Raw genomic sequence first — 22,761 nt, 5'->3', positions numbered from 1 at the left:
GATAAATAATTTAAATGAATAAAAACTACCTCCGTCATGTGTTTGATGTTTGAGAACTCTTTTTGAATTTTCCCTTCGAGGAAATAGAGGAAGATTTTTTAAAGGTGGATTTTTTTAAAACTGATTTTTTAAAGGGAGCATCATGAGTCTGCCAAGGGAGGTGAGCACAGAAATACCCAACTTTCCATAGTCTCATATTTTGTGCTTTCTCTGACAAACAAGCGAGCAGGACCTTGCTGGAGCCCTGGTGGCTAAGTGCTATGGCTGCTAACCAAAAGGTTGGCCGTTTGAATCCAGTAGCTGCTCCTATGGGGGAACCCAATGGGGCGGTTCTACGCTGTCCTATATGGCGCTATGAGTCGAAATTGACTCAGCGACAGTGGGTTTGGTTTTGGTGTAGGACCTTGCCGGTGAATGGTGTCCCATCTGGTGATCGACGATGGAGGCATTGCCCACGCTCTAAAGGGCTGAGACTGGAGATCTCTTTTCAGGCATTCAGGGAAACTTTGTCACAGGTCGGGAATAAAAGAAACTTTCTTAGGCTATTCTGGGATTCCTGGGTAAGAGATACTGCCCATACATATCCACTGACTCAGGTAAACTTGCATTTCTATCCCAAAGGGTGGATGAGTTAAAATTAAGGCAGTATCAGCAAAGGCATGCCTTCTGCTTGAGGCCAGCCAGTATCCATGTTCATCACAAGCACCGTATTGTAACATGCAATGGATAAGAGCATAGGCGTTGAGGTCAAACATATCTACATATGAACCCACACTCTGCCACTTATTAGCTCTGTGACCTTGGTCAGGTTAATTAACCTTTCTCAAGCTTGATTTCCTTATTTGTAAAATGAGTCCAGTAATAATAGCCACCCCAAAGGACTGTTGAGCATAAAATAACAAAGATCTGTTGCTACCTAGGTGTCTGAAACATAGTAAATGTGTGATAAATGTTTGTTATTAGCTACAGAATTATATATTGCGTGTTTATTTTCTAATCTCATAGAAGAATGCAAAATAGTCCAACAGAACCAGAGCGAAAAACTATAAACCTAGATAATAACTACCATCTAATCTAAATCAAAGATCATAAAGCTGTGGTCCAAGGACCAAATTTGGAAAGCAGTGTTTTTTTTTAGAAATTGAATTCAAATACTTTAAGGCAAGGTAGGGCACAAGTTCTCCAGTTAGCCTGGGTCTCCAGTATTCTCATTGTCTTACCCCAACCTGTTTTCACTCCTCTACCTGCCTAGCTCTGGCAGGAGTTTGAGTTTGCCAGTTCAAGCTAAATAGTTCTATAAAGTTAAATCATTTCCTCCTAAGTTTCTAGCTCCTTAATGTTTTAACTTGGGGCATCTGATTCCTATGTAGCCTTAATGAGGATAGAGAAAAAAAAAATCAATTTTTCCCCAACTGAATAATTTTGATAAAGTGCCAAAGATTCCCACAGATTTTCCACCAGTTGTTGTCTTTGTCATTATTTTAAATCAATATTTACCTAACACTCATGTAGGCTTTATATTGTCCTGAGACTGTGGCCTCACACATTCATGAGCTGTTTATCCAGAAGCTGTTTATCCAGCTACTTGTGATTGATATTCTGTAAGCACATTTGCTTATCAATAAAAGTTGAAGTTCAAAATGTTGGTGCACTAAACCAAAACCAAACCATACCCATTGCCATCAAGTTGATTCCAACTCATAGCAACCCTGTAGGACAGAGTAGAACTGTTGCATAGGATTTCCAAGGAGTGGCTGGTGGATTCGAACGGCCAACGTTTTGGTTAGCAGCCAAGCTCTTAACCACTTTGCCACCAGGGCTCCATTGGTGCTATTAAAAAAAAACCAAACCCAGTGCCATCAAGTCGATTCTGACTCATAGCGACCCTATAGGACAGAGTAGAACTGCCCCATAGAGTTTCCAAGGAGAGCCTGGCGGATTCGAACTGCCGACCCTTTGGTTAGCAGCCGTAGCACCAGGATTTCCATTGGTGCTATAGGCAACAGGAAATTGACTCAATGTGAGTATTTTAAAACATGACTGCAAATACTCCTCCCATTGCGAAGAGGGTCTGTGTCCCTTTCCCTTGAATCTTTTTTTTTTAATTTATATTGTGCTTTAAGTGCAAGTTTACAAATCAAGTTAGTCTCTCACACGAAAACTTATATATACCTTGCTACTTACTCCCAGTTGCTCTCCCGCTAATGAGACAGCCCGCTCCCTTCCTCCATTCTCTCTTTTTGTGTCCATTTCGGCAGCCTCTAACCCCTTCTACCCTCTCATCTCCCCTCCAGGCAGGAGATGCCAACACAGTCTCAAGTGTCCACCTGATCCAAGAAGCTGACACCTCACCAAGCATTCCTCTCCAACTCATTGTCCAGTCCAATCCCTGTCTGAAGAGTTGGCTTTGGGAATAGTTCCTGTCCTGGGCCAACAGAAGGTCTGGGGGCCATGACCGCTGGGGTCCTTCTAGTCTCAGTCAGACCATTAAGTCTGGTCTTGTTACAAGTGGAGTCTGCATCCCCCTGCTCTCCTGCTACCTCAGGGGTTCTCTGTTGTGTTTCCTGTCAGGGCAGTCATCGGTTGTAGCTTGGCACCATCTAGTTCTTCTGGTCTCAGGCTGCTGTAGTTTCTGGTTTATGCGACCCATTCTGTCTCTTGGGCTCATAATTACCTCGTGTCCTTGGTGTTCTGCATTCCCCTTTGGTCCAGGTGGATTGAGACCAATTGATGCATCTTAGATGACCGCTTGCTAGCGTTTAAGACCCCAGACACCACTCTCCTAAGTGGGATGCAGAATGTTTTCTTAATAGGTTTTATTATGCCAATTGACTTAGATGGCCCCTGAAACCATGGTCACGAAACCCCCACCTCTGCTACGCTGGCCTTCGAAGCATTCAGTTTCTTCAGGAAACTGCTTTTGGTTTAGTCCAATTGTGCTGACCTCGCCTGTATTGTGTTTCCCTTGAATCTTGATGGTAGTAGAGTGGGAAGTTTGCTTTGACCAGTAAATTATGGCAGAAGTAACCCATGTCACTTCCAAGGCTATGTCATACTTCATTGGGAACACTTTTCTTTTGAAGCCCTGAGTTCACCATGTAAGAAATCCAGCTGCACTGAGACTACCATGCTGGAAAGGCCGCATGTACATGCTCTGGTTGACAGTCTCAGTTGAGCCCATCATGTAGCCATCCAAGCCTTGGGCCAGATATATAATGAAGCCATCTTGGAAGTGGGTCCTCCAGTCCCAGGTGTTCTAGCTCCCAGCTTGTCAAGTGATCCCAGCTAAGACATATGTTATGGAATCGGGAAGCACTGTCTCCATTGTGCCTTTCCAAATCCCTAGCCTCAGAATCCATGAGAATAAAGAAATGGTGGTTGCTTTATGCCACTAAATTTTAGAGTGGTTTGTTATGCAGCAGTAGAGAACTGGAGCACTCACTTGGCAAGGTTGTCTGGCTTTATATCTTGGGTAGTTGTGTAACACTTCATTGTGTTTGTAAGGTCTTGACTGTAAAGACCACCTGGTCCCATCAAGATGTACCATATCAGTGCTCACGTTTTCTATAAAGATAAACATGGGCCAATTAGCTAATCAGTTTACAGGTATTTATTAACCTGGGGCACACGGTGCAAAGCAACAAGCCACACCCTTCTGCAGTTTTATAGCTTGCTTGGATGGGTGAGTTATTGTTGTTTTTCATTTAACAGTAACCTAGTGCCACCACCTCTAAAGCAGAAACAACTTTCTTCAGTGACGAGGATGAATTAGACAATGCATAAAGAAGCACTTTGCATTTTTTTTTTTAAGGTAATAGTGTTTATACATGTAAACATTTATTGTAATAATTATTTTAGGTTAATGGATGATACTAATAGTTTGTGCTATTAAGAGCATTTACAAAGTCATCTGAGCACATACAGGAAGAGTAGGTAGGCAATCTGAGCCTGGGTCCTAATTGTAGTAACTGTCTTGATACTTCCATTTGGAATCTGTTTAGTGGTCTTGTTTATGAACAGATAATTCAGTCAGAAGTTTGAAAGTCAGGGTGTGGCAGATCACGGAGCAGATCTCTTTTGAGGGGCTGTGTGGAAAAATCCTATGTTCATTCTATCCACTGATTCTTCAGCCCGGAAAGCGCCATAGAAAGCCAGCGCCCTGTGGGTCAAGTTTTCTCCCTAGGTCAGGGATGGCAAATACACAGCGCACATGACACCAGGCAACCAGGCTGTCCTGTAGACTTAAGTTCGCCACAGTATTGGTCTTGTCCAAGCTGTGCGGTGATGACACACAGGTTCTCCTGAGAGGCCCCTGCTTGGACACTTATCCCTGCACATCGTTTTGAAGAGAGCTGAAGGTTATGTTGACCCAGAGCAAAGGTCTCCAGCACAGGTATGAATGAATACAGATTTGATGCTTTCTATATGTCAGAGACTTTCTGTCTTGTTTGGTTGGCTGTCTCTGGGTTAAAAAAAATTGTGAGGAGGTGTACTATTTAAATTTAGTGCTAAAAAGAAAACTGAAAAGATAAGGAGAGTTCATCTTTTTCTTAGGGAGAGCAGTCAGGGTGGCATTAAGATTGAGTGAAAGTAGAAGGCCCAGAGAGCATCTCAATGTACAGAAGATTATAGAAGAAGAGACAGAGGGAATTTTATGCCCCAGTGTCATGGATTGAATTGTGTCACCCCAAAATATCTGTCAGTTTGGCTAGGTCATGATTCCCTCGTATGATAGTATAATTATCTGCCATTTTACCATCTGATGTGATTTCCCTGTGTGTTGTAAATTCTATCACTGTGATGTAATAAGATGAATTAGTGGCAGTTATATTGTTGAGATCTACAAAATTAGTGTCTTAAGCCAATCTCTTTTGAGATATAAAAGAGAGAAGTGAGCAGACAGACATGGGGACCTCATACGACCAAGAAAGCAGTGCTGAGAGCAAAGCGCATCCTTTGGACCTGAGGTTCCTGCACTGAGATGCTCCCAGATCAAGGGAAGACTGATGACAAGGACCTTTCTCCAGAGCTGACAGAGAAAGAAAGCCTTCCCCTGGAGCCAGCGCCCTGAATTTGGACTTCTAGCCTACTGAGCTATGAGAGAATAAACTTCTCTTTGTTAAAGCCATCCACGTGTGGTATTTCTGTTAAAGCAGCACTAGACGACTAAGACACCCAGTTTCTGCATACGGCTTCTACTTTGTGCTCCACTGAAACCTGTTCAGCATCTTAGCACAGAGTGGACCGTTTACAAAATGGTGAGCTGAACTGCAGATTTTGAGAGTGAGGGATCTTCTGTTCTTTGCCAGGGGGTAGTGATCTTTCATTTATTCCGTAGCCCCTTTCACCGCACTAGGAGGAGACAGAGATGTAATGGGGGTAAGTGTAGTAGACTTGGTGGAGTGCGGGGCTCTATGTGGGAGGGTCCAGAAGGAGGAGGCTGAGGCCAGGATTGGCATCATGGGAGAAAACACACCTCTCTGAAGTGCTTATTGCCATAATGCCAGCAGAAGCTCACATACTAACCTTTACTTCAGCTTGGCAGGAGAAGAACTGACACCAAGAGGGCAGCCCAGACAGGCTGATGGTTTGTAATTTAGCTTTATAAGTTACTGCAGCAGGAGAATCAGTGAATGTCTGCAGTCCAGACAGGAGGATCCTGGAAGTTCTTACAGATAAAGACTTACCTGGTCCAGTGCAGGTCATTGGAGTGAAAGTTTATAGTTGTGGGTAGGGTAGTAATTGCATCTATTTGGAATTACTCTATATAACTGTTTTCTTGGTTGACCACCAAGAAAAGTGGTTGAAGTGGCTGGCTGCCATTCATGGAATCTCTTATGTGAAAAGGAGCCCTGGTAGCACAGTGGTTAAAGCAATCGACTGCTAAGCAAAAGGTCAGTGGTTTGATACCACCAGTGGTTCCAAGGGAGAAGGATGTGGGAGTCTGCTTTCATAGAGATTTACAGCCTTGGAAACCCTATGGGGTCACGGTCTTAGTCATCTAGTGCTGCTTTAACAGAAATACCACAAGTGGATGGCTTTAACAAAGAGAAGTTTATTCTCTCATAGCTCAGTAGGCTAGAAGTCCAAATTCAGGGCGCTGGCTCCAGGGGAAGGCTTTCTTTCTCTGTCAGCTCTGGAGAAAGGTCCTTGTCATCAGTCTTCCCTTGATCTGGGAGCATCTCAGTGCAGGAACCTCAGGTTCAAAGGATGTGCTTTGCTCCCGGCACTGCTTTCTTGGTGGTATGAGGTCCCCAGTCTGTGCTGCTTTCCTTTCCTTTTATCTCTTATAAGATAAAAGGTGGTGCAGGCCACACCCTAGGGAAACTCCCTTTATATTGGCTTAGGTATGTGACCTGGTAAGGGTGTTACAACCCCACCTTAATCCTCCCTAATATAAAATTACAATCACAGAATGGAGGACAATCACAGAATACTGGGAATCATGGCCTAACCAAGTTGATACACACATTTTTGGGGGAATATAACTCAATCCATGATAGTCACTATGAGTCAGAATCAACTCGATAGCCGTGGGTTTTTTTTTTTCTTATGTGAAAAATATGTATTTTTAAAGACTTTTTCAGTGTGGGGTACATTTGCTGTATGGAATGGTGAGTGAAATGACCATCACTGGCTAAATTATTTTCTCTTTCTTCCTCAAGCATGAAAAGTTATGTTTTTATAAGTTAAATGTGCATATTTTACAACTACACAATATTAATCTCAAAGTGTGTTATTCCATGGTTTGGTTGGTGTTTCCTAGGTTTTTTTTTTTTTTAGAATTTGGATAACTTGAGGTAGTTTGTCATTAATATAGCCCAGGGTTTTGTTGTTATTGTTGTTTTGCTTTGTTTGTTCGTTTTTATAGCCTTAAATTCTTGTCTTTGATTAAGATGAATTTTTTTAAGTTAAATTTGCAAGTTTAGTTCTACATTTAGTAGCATAGTATACTTAGTAACAAATTACCTGCATGGGAGGGCTTCACACCTATAAAATCTAGTTACTAAAAAATCTCAGTATGCTTTAATGAATACAGCAGTTCGTGGTGATAATTTCCCAATAATAAGGAAAGTAGAGTTTATTAAAAACTAAACCATAGTCAACTCATCGTAATATTCCATTGACTCCTATTCTGCCTTCACTTCCATTAATGTTGTTAATGACCCGTACTGCCCCTAAGGTTAAAATGCAGTTTGTACAAAATAGTCATCAGTCATATTTCAGTAAACACACTTATGTTATTGGACATAGAGATGTTTGATCATTTTTTTAAATATAAGTTTGTCTTTGAAAGTTAATTAGAAGTGAACTAGTGGATTTTATGTTGTCTTTCAGCAGTTTATCATCGAGACGTATGCAACAGTAATTTTGTAAATAGCACCATTGTTCTATTTTAACCACCTCTCAGACCACCAACTTCATTTCTAGAAGTTGCATAAAGGCAAAGAAAATAATAGATAAGTTGATATACAAAATGTAGTGTTTCCCATTCATTGTGACTAAGTCACTAATTATATAAATAAAATCTTGAGAGATGTTTGTTTCGAAAGTTTACCTCATTTACAGAATCATTTAATTCAGACTATCTGTGACCACTTCAAAATCCAAATCACAATCCAGAAAAAAAGTAATAAATACATATGATTGGGTTTGATGTTGCCTAGCTAGATATAATCCATACTCTCAATTGTAACCTGAATAAATCCTGAGGCCCCACATGGTCCTGGAGATTCTGCCTGGATCCTCATTCAAAGAAAGCCATTCTAATACCAGAAGCCTTGAAGAATAACACATCTCTTTAATCTAAGTTTTCCTAAACGGCATGGCTCAAGTTTTTTACACTTTACACCACATAAACATCTTCTCCAAAATTCTACATAGCCATCTGATTGAATACCTACACTCATGGAAGCTACTAAACCTCTACCTGTCTCTCTCATCCATATAATTTCTCAGTGGCTGTGAAGCTTTCCTCGCTTTTTTTTTTTTTGTAATTGAGATATAATTTGTATACCACTTTCCTCCTTATTTTTGATCAGAAACAAATATATCCAACTCTTTCAGACTTAGAAATGTAAATGCTGCTCCTCCTTCAGGCTCACAGTGTTGTTAGCTGTTACCCAGTTGGCCACAACTCATGGTGACCTCCCACACACAGCAGAATGAAATGCTGCCCAGTCCCACGCTATCCCTGTGATTGGTTATGGATTGGACCTTTGTGATCCATAGGATTTTCATAGGCTGATTTTCAGAAGTAGGTTGCCAGGCCTTTCTTCCTAGTCTCTCCTAGTCTGGAAACTCCACTGAAACCTGTTCAGCATCTTAGCAACACACAAGCCAGCAGTGACAGATGAGTGGTGGCTCTGCACGAGGTGCATTGGTCAGGAATTGAACCCAAGTCTCCTGTACTGAATGTGCGGGTCCTACCACTGAACTACCACTCAGAGGCTCAAACGACCCATATGGCTTTCCCCTCCTGCTTCCGCGTGCTTCTCTAGGATGACTGGAGAACCTGCAGCTCCATTCTGCACTTCCTGAATACCCTTTATTACCTGCATGCAGAACACCCTCGGAAATGATGTTCTTTGCCTGACTGATTGCTTTTCTTGTGAGAAATTCTAACACAGAATTTCTTGAGAAGAAAATCCTCCCCCTACGACCAGAATAACAGTAGCCACCATTTATACATGGCATTGACTAGGTTCTTTGCAGTGTCACATTTAATACTCATAAAATTATCATCATGTTAAGATGAGCCCAAAAGAATAAAGCAGTTCACTCTAACTAGTACTAAGTACTGGATCTGGAATTTGAATCCAGGCAGTTTGATTCTAGAATCCTTGCTTTTAGGACTGAAATGAAATTGTTTATCAGTTCCTCCTTATTTGTCCTTTTAAATGTGGAAGACGTTTGATCCCATATCATGTATGTGTGAGTGAACACAGATCCTAGATCAGAGTCCAGACCTGCATGATGAGGGACGCTTTACCCATTCATTCTGTCTCCCAACACCCTTGGCACACTTCTGAATAGTTTACATTGCCTTGTATTTTTCTAGTTTCTTAACTATTCAAACTAAGAACGGTGTAGTAAATGTGTGAAGGTGTCTCGGTTCTTAATATACTGTCTGCTCCCTTTGGAGTTCTGTATTTGCGAAGCTTCCTCTTAGAGCTCATCCTGGATAACTGACAAGGCTCTCCTATGTGTCCCTAGCTAGTCTTTTTATAACAAGGGAATTTGCCCTTACGTTTCAATGTTTTGATCAAACAACAAAGATGAGAGTGCGGGACCTATTTGGAATTCAGCTGCATTGTATTGGAAAGGGCCAGTTTAATTGCTAGCATCAGGATCTGTGGATGACCCGACTAGGCGGGGCTCTGGCTTTGAGGACTGCTGTCAGAGGGCTCGACAATTCCAACTTAGAGTACATTAAAGTGGAATAAGCAGTGTCCTAGTGTGTGGTACATCAGCAAGAGAACTTTCTTGACCTTTCATCTTCTCGTTAGCGGCTCTAAGAGCTCAGAAGCATGGTGTATGGTAATCTTTTTGCATGGTTGCTAATGAGGAAAGCCTCTGGCATGACATAATGCTCCAAATATCCCCAGAGTCAGTGTAGAAACAATTGATTGGGGCCTGACTGTACTGTTTGACCTATATAGTGAGCGCTGAGCACCAAGGGCGTGCCTTACTGCATAACGTGTGTGGTGTGCATGGGTTTAAGTTTCTCTCAGAGACAGAACAACAAGAAGGCAGTTTTGGTGTGTTCTGGAAATGACACTGGACTTGTAGTCAGAAGCTTTGGGTTTAGATCCCAGTTCTGTTACTTATTTACTTGTTTGAACAAATCCCTTCAACGCTTGAAGCCTTAGGTTTACCATTTGTACTGTGATAATGACTAATAATATTTAACTCATAATGTGTTTATGCGACTAAATTAATTTTTAAAAAATATTAGGACAGGAAACACTCATTTAAGATATTTTACCATTTCTTTGAGGTTCAAACCAGGATCTCAGTCCAGTAAATTGAGAGTTACTCACAGACCTTTGAACAGTTCCTATACCTTTATCCCTATCCTCCCTCTTCCCCTGGGATTCTCTGTGAAAAATCAAATCTGGAAATTTTAATGTTAACTGTCAGTCAAACACATACACATACACACATACAAATAGTACCTGCTTAGGTATTTTATTGCCAAAATTTCCCGTCTCCTCTCCATTGATATCAGAGTTTTAAAGAAATGGAAACCACCTTATTTTTAGAAGAAGAAAAGAAAAAGAGATTGTATGATAGTTTCTTGTTTGCTACTGAGCCTTCATAGTCATACATTAGAACACTCAGAATTCTAGCCCCTCAGCAGGTCTAGCAACATTATTCTCTCCGTTAAATTCCTCAGTTCTTTAGAGGATATATTTGCATTCTTGTGATGTTACTGTTGTGCTCTTACCTAACTCTAAAACAGATTCCTCAGCTGATGGTGACTTTTAGTGACTCTAGGTGAGATGGCAGAAACCTACCCTGACAACCTCCCTTCTACAGATACTTCTACACATCTCCAAAGTGCCTGCATTTCTGCAAGTCCAAAAGAAATTTTTTTATTGCACTTTAGATGAAGGTTTACAGAACAAAAACTAGCTTCTCATTAAACAATTAGTACACATATTGTTTTGTAACATTGGTTGCCAACCCCACAACATGTCAACACTCTCCCCTTTTCAACTCCCCATTACCAGCTTTCCTGTCCCATCCTGCATTCTCATCCTTGTCCCTGGGCTGGTGGGCCCATTTAATGTCCTTTTGTTTTGTGGGACTGTCTAATCTTTGGCTGAAGGGTGAACCTCAGGAGTGGCTTCATTACTGAGCTAAAAGGGTGTCCAGGGGCCGTATTCTCAGGGTTTCTCCAGTCTGTGTCAGACAGGTAAGCGTGGTCTTTTGTGTGTGTGTGTGTGAGTTTGAATTTTTTTCTACATTTTTCTGAGAGTCCAAAATTTGAAGAAGCATTCCCCAGAATGTGCTAGCCAAGGGGTTCCTGGTTGTCCCTCTACCTCACACCTAGCCACATGATTCATGAGCACTATTGCCAGTGCGGTGCAATGGATCACTTTTATATGGCCTTTCTCACCATGGCCTTGTAACTACCACCAAATGACTGGCTGGAACTATGCAAATGAGGTACTTGAGACCACCAAGGGGGTTGGATAGCTTGCTAATAATGCAAATAAGGTGCATGGCACCCTTGTGGGGGTGGGACTGTGCAAATAAGGTGTATGGAACCCTAACGAGGGAATTGGTCGGTTTTACCATCCTGCTAGGCTTAAAATGAGCCATTCCAGAGGCAGAAAAGGGGAACCTCGTTACCACCAAGAAGGGATGGGAGCAGAGGGCATCCTTTGGACCTGGGATCCCTGCCATGAGAACCTCCTAGACCCAAGACACAGAGAGCTGCAACACTGGAGATAGCGCAAGATGGTGAGAAGCGGCAGCAGAGAAACAGTGGCAGTAGAACCTGGAGACCAGCTCGAGATGGTGTAGTGTGCTTCCTGGCCCACAGAACAGGGTGGTTACAGTGGGTGTGCCAACTCACAGAGTGAGAGAGCTGAGAGCCTTTGGGCAGAAGGCTTCCTGGCAGAGTGGGGTGCTCCCAGAAACTTATTTGCAGAGCTATAGATCTTTGTAATGCTTGCAGAGGCCAGGCTGAGGGCCAGAGAGAGGCCTGCCAACGGGCGTGGCTGACAAGAGGTGTCCTAATCAAAGAATTGTATCCTGAGTTGTTCCTGATCCTGAATTGTAACCTGTTACTTACCTAATGAATCCCATAACTCTGAGTATGTTTTGTGAGTTCTGTGTGGCCATTGCAAGGAGGTACCAAACCCCCAGAGGAGTAGAGTACTGTGGGAGGGACAGCTGGTGTCAGAATTGGTAAAAAGGTTGGAGGGTAGAGGTATATCTGCCCTCTGCCTCATAAAAATCAGAATCAGCCTTGGGCTGTTGATGCTGATAATGATTTTCTCTCCTTCCCCTTGTGAAGTTAGACGAGGAGGTCAGATGCCCCTATACCATCTATACAGCCAGTCTCCTCCAAATAAGGGGGAAGTGAATGGATATATGGTAGCATAGCCCTGTAGAAGGGTTTCTGATGCCTGTTCAGTGTTAGTCCCTCAAAAAATTATGTATGTGTGTATGCATATTATGCATATATAGTGGTTATTAATATGAACCAACTGTTATATTTCCCAAAACAATGGACTGGTCTTACCAATTAATAGGGTCCTACTGTGCAATCCTATGTGTTCACCAAGAAAGGTTACATTTATATGATCTTTAGAAAAAGTGAAGGTAGGATTTCTAAACCATTAGATATTAAAACACACCCACAGGCAGGGGTAGAGGGTACTATAATAATAAGCATGGGCTATCAGTGAAAGTCAAGAAAAGGGAACAAACAATAAGAAAACATAAGAACAAAATACATGTAATAAAATGGCAGGAATAAGATTAAACATATGACAATAAATATGACTAGGTTGTTGTTGTTAGGGGCCATCAAGTTGATTTTTCACTCATAGCAACTCCATGTGCCAGCATAGAACTGCCTTACAGGGTTTTCTAGGGTGTAACCTTAATGGGAATAGATTACCAGGTGTTTATCCTGTAGAGCAGCAGGGTGAATTCAAACTGCTAACCTTTCATTTAGCAGCTGAGTGCTTTACCATTGTGTCACCTCACCAGGGATCCTTGTGACTTGGTCAAATTCCTCTAATAAAATCAGTGACTGTCAGATTGATTAAAAAATAAAAATCTAGCGATATGCTATCTTCAGAACTCGTTTGTGTACCAGAATTAAACAAAGAAAGGATCAAAATAAAGGAATAGGTTAGTGAATGCTAACAAAAACAAAAATAGGAATGGAAATATCAATATTTTAAAAGTGTAGTATTAAATGTAAAAAAAAAAAAATTAAGACCTAGAGAAATAACAGTAACAAATCCAACAAGATTTAACAATAGTGAACCTTTATGCAATGAACATCCTAGTACCAAATTAGATAAAAGTAAAAACTGTTAAAAATACAAATAAAATAATACAAATGGAAATATAATAAAATAAAAGTACAAATAAGTAGAAATTTTAAAAATACAAATAAAGTCTCCCATAATCATAGTAGGAGACTGACAAAGGGCTTTCAGCATTTGATTGAGAGACAAAAATAGGAACGGAAGATTTGAATAACATTATTATCGTGACTGACCTAACCTAACAAATAGGAAACTCGCATTAATTTTTTTTTTAAAGACCGTGAAGCATTTACAGAAATTAAATAGACCACAAAAAAAATTCCATTTAACCAAAAAAGAGAGCATATATTGATTGAATAGGATAGGACTAAAAATGTACTTAAATAAAAATTCATGGCAGTTACTTAAAAGGACTAAAAATAAATGAAATAAGCTTGTAACTCTTGGAGCTAATAAAAGTAAAACAAAGCAAAGCAGTAGGAGAAAGATAATGAAGGTAAAGTAGAATTAATGTATTAGAAAAAAATTAGAACTAGCAGTGAGGCAGGCGTGTTGGGCGGCAGGAAAGCTGCTGGAGTAAGGCTGGAAAGTTGCATTAATGAAGGGATCAGAGAATTTAAATACTGGCCCTGCCCTCAGTGCAGCTTAGGTTTGGCCGAAGTGAAAGCACGTGCAGAAAACAGAGAACGGGGCTGTATTTAATAAAGTGCCCATTTATAGGTTATAGATGGTAATTCTGTCCATAGCAAAGAATAACTATCAGGCTCTGATGTCAGACAGAGCTGGACTTGTGTTCTGGCTTCACACTTACCAAGGGACCCTGGACAGGTTAGTTAACCTAAGTCTTGGTTACTTTATTGGTCAAGGGGCCATCACAGTAGCTACCTCACAGGGTTAGTTGTAGTGAGAATGAAAGGAGAGTGTGTCTATAAAGCACTTAGCCTAGTAAGAGCTTGGTAAATGTTGCTTCAAAAAGTCAGTGCAGCATCTCTTCCAGGCCCTTCTGGATGCTAGCAAGATGATTAGGGCACTACCAGTATCTTAATACATGTTACCCAGAAGTGAGATAGAAAGCAGGGCTTAGAGTAGCCAAGTTCTGCCTACCTGGATGAAAAGATTAGGCATTTCGTCTGTGATCGTGGCTCTTTGTGAAATATTCTGATGTCGAATGGTCGAATCAGTCTTTCCATTAAAAAAAAAATGTATTTGACATGATACTCCCAAAGCAGTAGTGGTGCATTAGCTGGAGAGAAGAAGCTGGCCACGGAGAAAGGAACACCTTGGTTCCGCGGTTGGTTGACTTCCCCGAGTAGGAAAGACAGAAGCTAGGAGTCCTTTCTAATGAGCCCACTGGCCCATAAGCACTTTTACTCTGCCTCAGCAAGACCAAAACACCCTTCTCACAGCCGTGAGCTTCAGCGTTAGGCTCCTTAGGCGTGGCAGTGGATTCATGAGATATTGAAAAAGTGGTGAAGTGAACATAAAAGGAGTCAGATAGTAAACCCAGAATTCATTCACACTCCCCTCTTGGTTTTACCTCTATTTAGGTCTCATGAGAACTTGTGCTTTGAGGTAAAGTTGGAATATATCTGGGAGTAGGTAAAAGTCTTGATGGTTCTTAATGTCCGTAGATGCTGCACATCAAACACTTTAATCAAAAATATTTGTTTAGTAGGAAAAAAAAAAATCAGTGGAAGTAGTTGAATGATATCTGATAGTCCAAACAAGAATTAATTGACTGCTCCACTTCCTCCATTCCCAAGACACCGTCAGTTGTAAGGTGTACCATCAAATTAATGACAGTAAAGAGGAAAAAAAAAAACAAAACATGATATTAAATGTACACTTACATTCCAGAAATTTTAAAATGTGAAGGAAAAAACACCAACACAAGCATGCATCTTGAAATTAAGGAAATGCAGTACTATTTCATTCAGTTGGTGTTTTGCTGCTGGTAGAGGCTAGGACTAATTTTTTTTTTAATTGTGCTTTAAATGAAAGTTTACAGTTTAAGTCAGTTTCTTATACAAAATCTTATACACACATTGTTATGTGACCCTACCTATTCGCTCCCTCTATAATGTGACAGCACACTCTTTCTCTCCACTCTGTGTTTCCTGTGTCCGTTCAGCCAGCTCTTGTCCCCCTCTGCCTTCTCATCTCACCTCTGGACAGAAGCTGCCCACATAGTCTCATGTGTCTACTTGAACTAAGAAGCAGACTCCTCACTAGTATCATTTTGTGTCTTATAGCCCAGTCTAATCTTTTTCTGGAGACTTGGCTTCGGGAATGGTTTTAGTTTTGGGTAACAGAGAGTCCAGGGACCATGACCTCTGGGGTCCCTCCAGTCTCAGTCAGACCATTAAGTTTGGTCTTTTTACTAGAATTTGAGGTCTGCATCCTACTTTTCTCCTGCTCCATCAGGGACTCTCTGTTTTGTACCCTGTCAGGGCAGTCATTGGTGGTAGCTGGGCACCATCTAGTTCTTCCGGTCTCAGGCTGATGGAGTCTCTGGAGGCTAGGACTAATTTTATGAGAGCATTTTTTTAAAAAAAGATTTTCATTAATACACAAGAACAGAACTAATGAATACTGAAGGTAAATATGTTTTTTCAGGCCTGTAGTTTTATTTTGTTTTGTTATAAAGACAGAAAAAAAAGGATGAGTAACTCCGGCAGGTAATATACAAAATGAGCCTGGTGCATCATATAGTGCCAGGAAGTAAGGAAATGCTCAGAAATAAACACATCTATAGAGTATCTACATAATTTATTTGTAATTCTTCATGAGAGATTGTTTCTTTCCCCCCACTGAGTAATTTATTCAGTAACTTATTTATATCGGTATGGCCTCATGGGTATTTATTTTATACTTCAGATTATAATCCAATACTGCTTTGTTTTGTTACTCAAATTATATCAGCTTTGACCAGTGAGAGCTCCTTCGGTGGGTTGCTGTGCTCCTTTGACATACCCCTATAAAAAAACAAAGCAGTATTGGATTATAATCTGAAGTATAAAATAAATACCCATGAGGCCATACCGATATAAATAAGTTACTGAATAAATTACTCAGTGGGGGGAAAGAAACAATCTCTCATGAAGAATTACAAATAAATTATGTAGACACTCTATCCTCAAGGGCTTCCTTCCAAAGTGTGCAGTATGAAAGAGAGAGGAAGAAGATTAACTTTACAGTATAAAAACCTGACAGACAGTACCTCAGCCAGGTGATTAAGGCAAACATTAATATTATTAAACCATGTTTATGTATGTATGCTTGATAACGATGTGATTAAAATGGCACTTTACCTCTGTGGTCTTATCCCAAATAACCTATAACCCCAGCTTTATCATGAAAAACACATCAGACAAATCCCAATTGAGGGATATCCTAAAAAATAACTGACCCGTATTCCTCAAAGCTGTCAAGGTCATCGAAAACAAGGGAAGTCTGAGAAACTGCCATAGCTAAAACAAGCCTAAGTAGACATGATGACTAAATGTAATGCGGTGAGCTGAATGGGATCCTAGAACAGAAAAGGATATTAGGTAAAAACAAAAGTCTAGATAAACTGTGGACTTTGGTTAATAATAATGTATTAGTATTGGTTGATTAATGGTAACAGATACACTAAGATGTTAATAATAGGAGAGACTGGGTATGGAATGTAAGAGAACTTTCTGTACTATCTTCTCAATTTTTTTATAAATCTAAAACTGTTCTAAAAAAATTAAGTCTATTAAAAATTAAAAAAATGTCTAAATAGAAAAATACCTACATGTACAGGGAGCCAGGTTAGGATTTTTAAAGAAAAATTATAAGGCGTTTGTTACGACCTTTAAAAATTCCACACAGAGCAGGGTTTAAGTGGAACATATGTAACTGCTTAGTTGAAAAATGCAACTGGCAGCTTAGCCCAGAATCTGACATATCTAAATAGATTTAAATGATGTCATTATTATTTATCTTCTATGGAGTATTTTGTTTTTCCAAAGTTCTTTGCAGTTTCTGACTCTTACATGGCAAAGTTTTACCATTATTCCTTTTAGAAAGCTAATGCCATGCCTCTAGCTTGGACAGCCATTTTGACTCAGCTAGCTAATCTAACTATTGGATTCAATCAGAAAACCAGCCATCACCTGTCAGACTGGTAAAATACTTGTACATACATGTTTTCAAAGAAATGCAATCGGGTGGTTAGACTTCAGAGTTTCACTGTTGTCCAGAGCTCTGACGCTCAGAACTCATTTCTTTACTCTGTTCTCACATGGAAAACTTCATTGGGGAATTATAGGGTAATATTTTCAAGTTTTGGGGGTTTTATTTTCAAGACTTGGAACAGTGAACTTGTCTACAGTTACCTTTGTAAAAAACAGAAATCCCTTTAAAAGCATTTTTTTAAAAAAAGAAATACTCCAGGGTAACTGGATAGAAATGACTTTGGGGTTTCTGCACTGAGTCAGATTGTACAAATTGCAGAATATTCCCCAGTGGTGTGGGACATCATTTTGCTTGTGCACACCACTTCCTACATCCACATTTTCCAATATGCTGGACCCTCCTGAGAGCTAGGAGACCTATAAAAGGGAAGAGGAAGGCATTGACTACAGGAACGGGAAAGCTAGAAATGGCGACCCCGGGCTTCTCACTATGTCCCTGCCCCAGCTCTCTTCCAGTCTTCCCACCTGTCGGTGGACACAGGGGCACCTTGGGGGCACTCTTCCCTGGTGCTCTTGCCAAGCCTGGGGCTCACATGCTGTCAGGAATTCACATCCACAGGAAGATGGTGCCAGCCCCTTCAGGGGAAACCAGAAGGCTGGCATATTTTGGAGGCTAGCAGGGGGGAAATATCTGCCAGTTGCTTAGCCTTGGGAAGCTGAGAGTACAGTGGCTTTGTTTTCTAAACCAAGAACTAGGGCACACCACCTGACAGCATGACTAGATAGAATGGATGTGAACTCGAGACTGTCTCAGGAAATTCAGAGTGAGTGGCCATTGTCAGTGCAGGATGCAGAAATGCGAGCCGAGACCTGGCTGTGCTCATTTGATGGCAACACCCTCCAGAATGGAGCCACAAAGGTGCTCACTGCTAGGGACCTCCCGGGAACAGCGCCATCCACGGCTCTTCCTCAGCACACCCAAACCCCAGGGGTTGTCCTGGCAACAGGAGAGTGCCCAGGCCCTGGGTTCTCCTGTGAGCGGCATGAGTGTGTCCCTTCTCAGTTACAAACCTCATCTCAGGATGGGCAATCCTGGGGGCTCACCAATGTCTCTCTCTCCCTTTCCTCCTCTTTCTCCTTGTGGGCCCAGAAGTGCCAGATTCTAGACAGCACTCTCCGTGCTTCCCTTCCGGGCTTATCTCCTCTTGAACTGTGTGAGGAACACCTGAAACCGCCTGGGAGACCCCTGCAGGGTGACAGCCATTTCTTTAGACAAAGGGTCACTCCACTGTGAAGCAAGCAGCAGGACGATCTTATCACATGCCTCTGACTGGTTAGAGAGGCGAATCGAAGAAGGTGCAGTGAGGAAGTGTGGTGTCACATGCAACATTTACAGGAAATGGGCCAGAAGATAGCAGGGGAACTCGAGAACTTGCTCGTTTTCAGCGGATTTAAAACAACACAGGTTAGTGCTCCCCCCTCCCCAAAAAATATTTCATAGCCACTCTGAAATACCTGATTCTCTTTCCTTAAACTGTGTGTTTCTGTAACATAAAGAAATGTCTCTGGCTTGACTGTTAGAGCCAGTGATAAGCCGATAACCTCATGTTGTTAGAGGAACAAACATTGAGTCATTATTGTGAAAATGAAATTCTCAGAATCTCTTGCTTCCCTATTTAGAACTTCTAAGTCCTCTAAAACAACAAAACTTCAGAAGTTCATTAAATAACTTATTTCATGGAATTCAGCTAAGCCTCTTCTCATTTTTACTTATTAGCATAAATCTGAAGAAGAACAAAAATCATCCTGTGTTTGCAAGCATACATGCTGGTGTTCAGAGGGCCTTAGAAAATACAGAAGATACTGTGTGTTAGAACATCTGCTGCGATGCTGTATGCAGAAGTTTGTTATTCTTACATACTTTTCGTCTGGTAAAATGAGTCATGTATTTCATGCTAAAATAATTTTTCATGTCTTTGTAAGTTCTTAAATTTCCTTTTTTTTCTCCTTCCTTCATTTCTTTCCTTTTTATTTTTCTTTCCTTCTCTTCCTAACATAAAACGGGCGTGGGGGTGGGCAGCTTGAATGTAAGATGAGGAAGTCCCCTGCTTGCCCCAGAGCTTCAGAAGCCCAGTGGTCGGATGAGCAGGGCCTGAGGAAACCATGAGGCCTGTTACTACAGCTTTCTGTCCTTAGCCTTATGCTTCCTATTGAAAGGAAGGTTTGAAAAGTCCAGAGAAGAGCCACAAAGATGGTTCAAAGGCCGGAAAATATGATGCCAGAAGCATCTGATGGGCCCAAGATTATTCATCCCGTGGCTGATGAGGGACAGTTTAATAAAGAACTTGAAGTTGATAAAAGGCACAACATCCTAGGGCCAGCTGCTTTCAGACCTATATGAAAAAGGAAAATGTCTCAAATCTGAGTTAGGAGAAGTAAGTTACCACATTCTTGGACTGTTGTTAAGCGCTAGAAAGGGTCATCCAGCAAGGCAGCTGAGTTTTTTCTGGATGTTTTTGAAAACATACACATTTCTTCTTTGAGCTAACATGTTAATTAATGTGTTAATAGAGGCAGGGAGGGGGATGAAGAGGGAAGAGACTTGGATCTGATGGTCTTGTTTAATATCTTCATTCCAACCCAGTGTTCTAAAATGTGTCTGTACTGAAAAACAAATTAACAAAGGGTTAGTCGACTCACTTGTTATTTATATCCTTGTAATGCAAAATAACCAGGGCAGTGATGAAAGAGAAAAATCATTGTTGATTATGTCCTCAGACAGCCACATCTTTTTCATTTCTTCCTACCATGTTGTGCAAGCAAATGGAGAGGAAGCTGACAGAATAAGGGAGGAGTCTAACCTGGAGATTTCAGTTCAAATGTTGTCAGAAACCCTATACTGGCTCTGACAATGGCGGCCTATGTTTTCATGGTGGGTGGGAAGGGGTGAAGGAAGCATTGGACTTTATTAGTAGCTGGAGCCCTTTGCACAAATGCCTGGACAAGTACAAACACGAACTGCAGTGGGAAGGCCTCTTGTGTATGGCGCCTGCCCTTGAGCACCAGGAAGAGGCTTACAATTTAGCAGTGGCCAGACATCCTATAGGGTCGCTATGAGTCAGAATTGGCTCGATGGCAACGGGAACGGGTTAGACATCCTGGTGGCTCAGTGGTTAAAAACTATGGCTGTTAACCAAAGAGTTCATCAGTTCACATCTGCCAGCCACTCCTTGGAAACCCAATGGGGCAGTTCTGCTCTGTCCTACAGGGTTGCTATGAGTTGGAACCAACTCGATGACACCTAGCAACAAGAAGACATCCCTAGAAAGAGCTCCTTTCGGTTTTGTTTTGCTTTTTTTAATTGGTCATAGAACTCTGCCATTCAGGGATTTTTATTCTATTTATTAGGTGCTTGTAGTAGAAAAGGGCTTTCTATTTTGTTAAAATACTTTCCAGATGGACCCAGTGTCTTTTTTGTAAATGCATCCTTCCAAAAGTTGTTTCCATTTCTTCTAGGGGCATCTTCTCTCTCTCTAGGTATTTTTTACGCTTGTCCCTGGCTTTCCACCTTGACTGTGTTCCTTTGGGTTTGAGATCCAAGAAGAGGCTTATAAAGTATAATCATTATGCAACACCTCTGATCTCCAAATCTGGAGATGGTTCTGAAAAAAAGAGGATGACACAGAAAGGCAGAAGGTGGTAGATGCTACTGGACGATGGAGAGCACCAGGAGTATTAATCTTGTGTGTGATTTTTAGACAGGAATTACCTCCAAATTTGAACTCCGAGCTCACTTTGAAGGTCAGAAATGAAAAGAGATGAGGAGATGAATGGTCACCTTTAATATGGAGAGAAAATGGTAGATTTTATAGGGAAGGACTATATGTGCATGTTAACTGAATTCCCTAACTAAGGAGAGCAATGGGGCTGACTTTCCAAATCCCTCTTCTCCCCCAGGCCTGGAAGTATAGGCAGTCTCCTCCTCCCCAGAATCCCCGATACATGAGAGTAACACTTCAGAGTCAACATCCACGGATGGTTGTGTGGCCTGGTTTTCAGACGGATAAAGTGGTGGAATATACAGAACATTCAGGCTAGTCGGGAAAAAGTAAAATTTTGCTGAGTGCAACCTTTCCAACAGAATTCATCCCTGGCAATCTTTCTTGTAGGCATCATCAAGTCTGGAGGCCCAGCTCTCTGAGCTTCTCAAGAGAGAAGGTTCCTAGGCATGATAAGGCATTATTATTGTATCATCACCATCACGCAAAGAAATAATGGGAACCATAGGGTTTGTTTTTTTTTTTTAATTGTATTTTAGGTGAAGGTTTACAGAACAAACTAGCTTCTGATTAAACAATTAGCACACATATTGTTTTGTGACATTGGTTGCTAACCCCACAACATGTCAACCCTCCCCTTTTCGACCTTGGGTTCCCTTTTACCAGCTTTCCCGTCTCCTCTGCCTTCTAGTCCTTGCTCCTGGGCTGGTGTGCCCCTTTAGTCTCATTTTGTTTTATGGGCCTGTCTAATCTTTGGCTATAGGGTGTGAGTTCATTACTGAGCTAGAAGGGTGTCCGGGGGCCATACTCTTGGGGTTTCTCCAGCCTCTGTCAGACCATTAAGTCTGGTCCTTTTTTGTGAGTTTGAATTTTGTTCTATATTTTTTCCAGCTCTGTCCAGGATCCTCAATTATGATCCCTGTCAGAGCAGTCGTTGGTGGCAGCTGGGCACCACCTAGTTGTGCTGGGATGAGTCTGGTGGAGACTATGGTAGTTGTGGTCCATTAGTCCTTTGGACTAATCTTTCCCTTGTATCTTTGGTTTTGTTCATTCTCCCTTGCTCCAGATGGGGTGAGATCAGTGGAGTATCTTAGATGTCCGCTCACAGTTTTTAGATCCCAGATGCTACTCATTTAGAATGTAGAACATTTTCTTTATAAACTATGTTATACCAGTTGAGCTAGATGTTCTCCAAGACCATGTGAACCATAGGTTTTTTTTTTAAGTATTATATTTGTAAGTTTCAGTGTCCAGATCAACTGTTCTGAGCCTATTCTCCAGTGGTCTATGCTCTTGGGAAAGAGCATGTGTTTCAACACTATGATTTTTTTTATCATACTTTAGGGTTTTTTTTTAATGGGTTAAGTGAAGGTTTACAGAACAAATTAGCTTCTCGTTAAACAGTACATTTATTGTTTCATGATATTAGTTAACAACCTCACAACATGGCAACGCTCTCTCTTCTCAACCTTGGGTTCACTATTACCAGCTTTTCTGTCCCCTCCTGCCTTCTAGTCCTTGCCCCTGGGCTGGTGTGCACCTTTAGTCTCATTTTGTTTTATGGGCCTGTCTAATCTTTGGCTGAAGGGTGGACCTTAGCAGTGACTTTATTACTGAGCTAAAAGGGTGTTTGGAGGCTATACTCTCAGAGTTTCTCCAGTCTTTGTCAAGCCAGTAAGTCTGGTCTTTTTTTGTGAGTTAGAATTTTGTTCTGTATTTTCCTTCAGCTCTGTCTGGTGCTCTTTATTATGACCCCTGTCAGAACAGTCAGTGGTGGTAGCCAAGCACCATCTAGTTGTA

General features: G+C 41.3%; 1 protein-coding gene across 6 annotated transcripts in view; it reads left to right on the top strand.

Annotated features, from left to right (window-relative positions):
- Positions 1–22,761, top strand: part of WIPF1 (WAS/WASL interacting protein family member 1) — a 142,857-nt gene that overhangs the window by 31,021 nt on the left and 89,075 nt on the right. For 3 of the 6 annotated variants that reach the window (XM_049887482.1, XM_049887485.1, XM_049887489.1), the window contains exon 1: positions 13,416–18,647. The exons of the other annotated variants lie outside the window; for them this stretch is intronic. The gene's annotated coding sequence lies outside the window, so the exon portion shown is untranslated. Of the gene's footprint in view, positions 1–13,415; positions 18,648–22,761 lie in introns of those variants that run through there. 6 annotated transcript variants of the gene reach the window in all.

Source organism: Elephas maximus, chromosome 6 (genome assembly GCF_024166365.1).
Source record: "Elephas maximus indicus isolate mEleMax1 chromosome 6, mEleMax1 primary haplotype, whole genome shotgun sequence".
Taxonomy (NCBI): domain Eukaryota; kingdom Metazoa; phylum Chordata; class Mammalia; order Proboscidea; family Elephantidae; genus Elephas; species Elephas maximus.
This window is presented reverse-complemented; position numbering and strand designations above follow the sequence as displayed.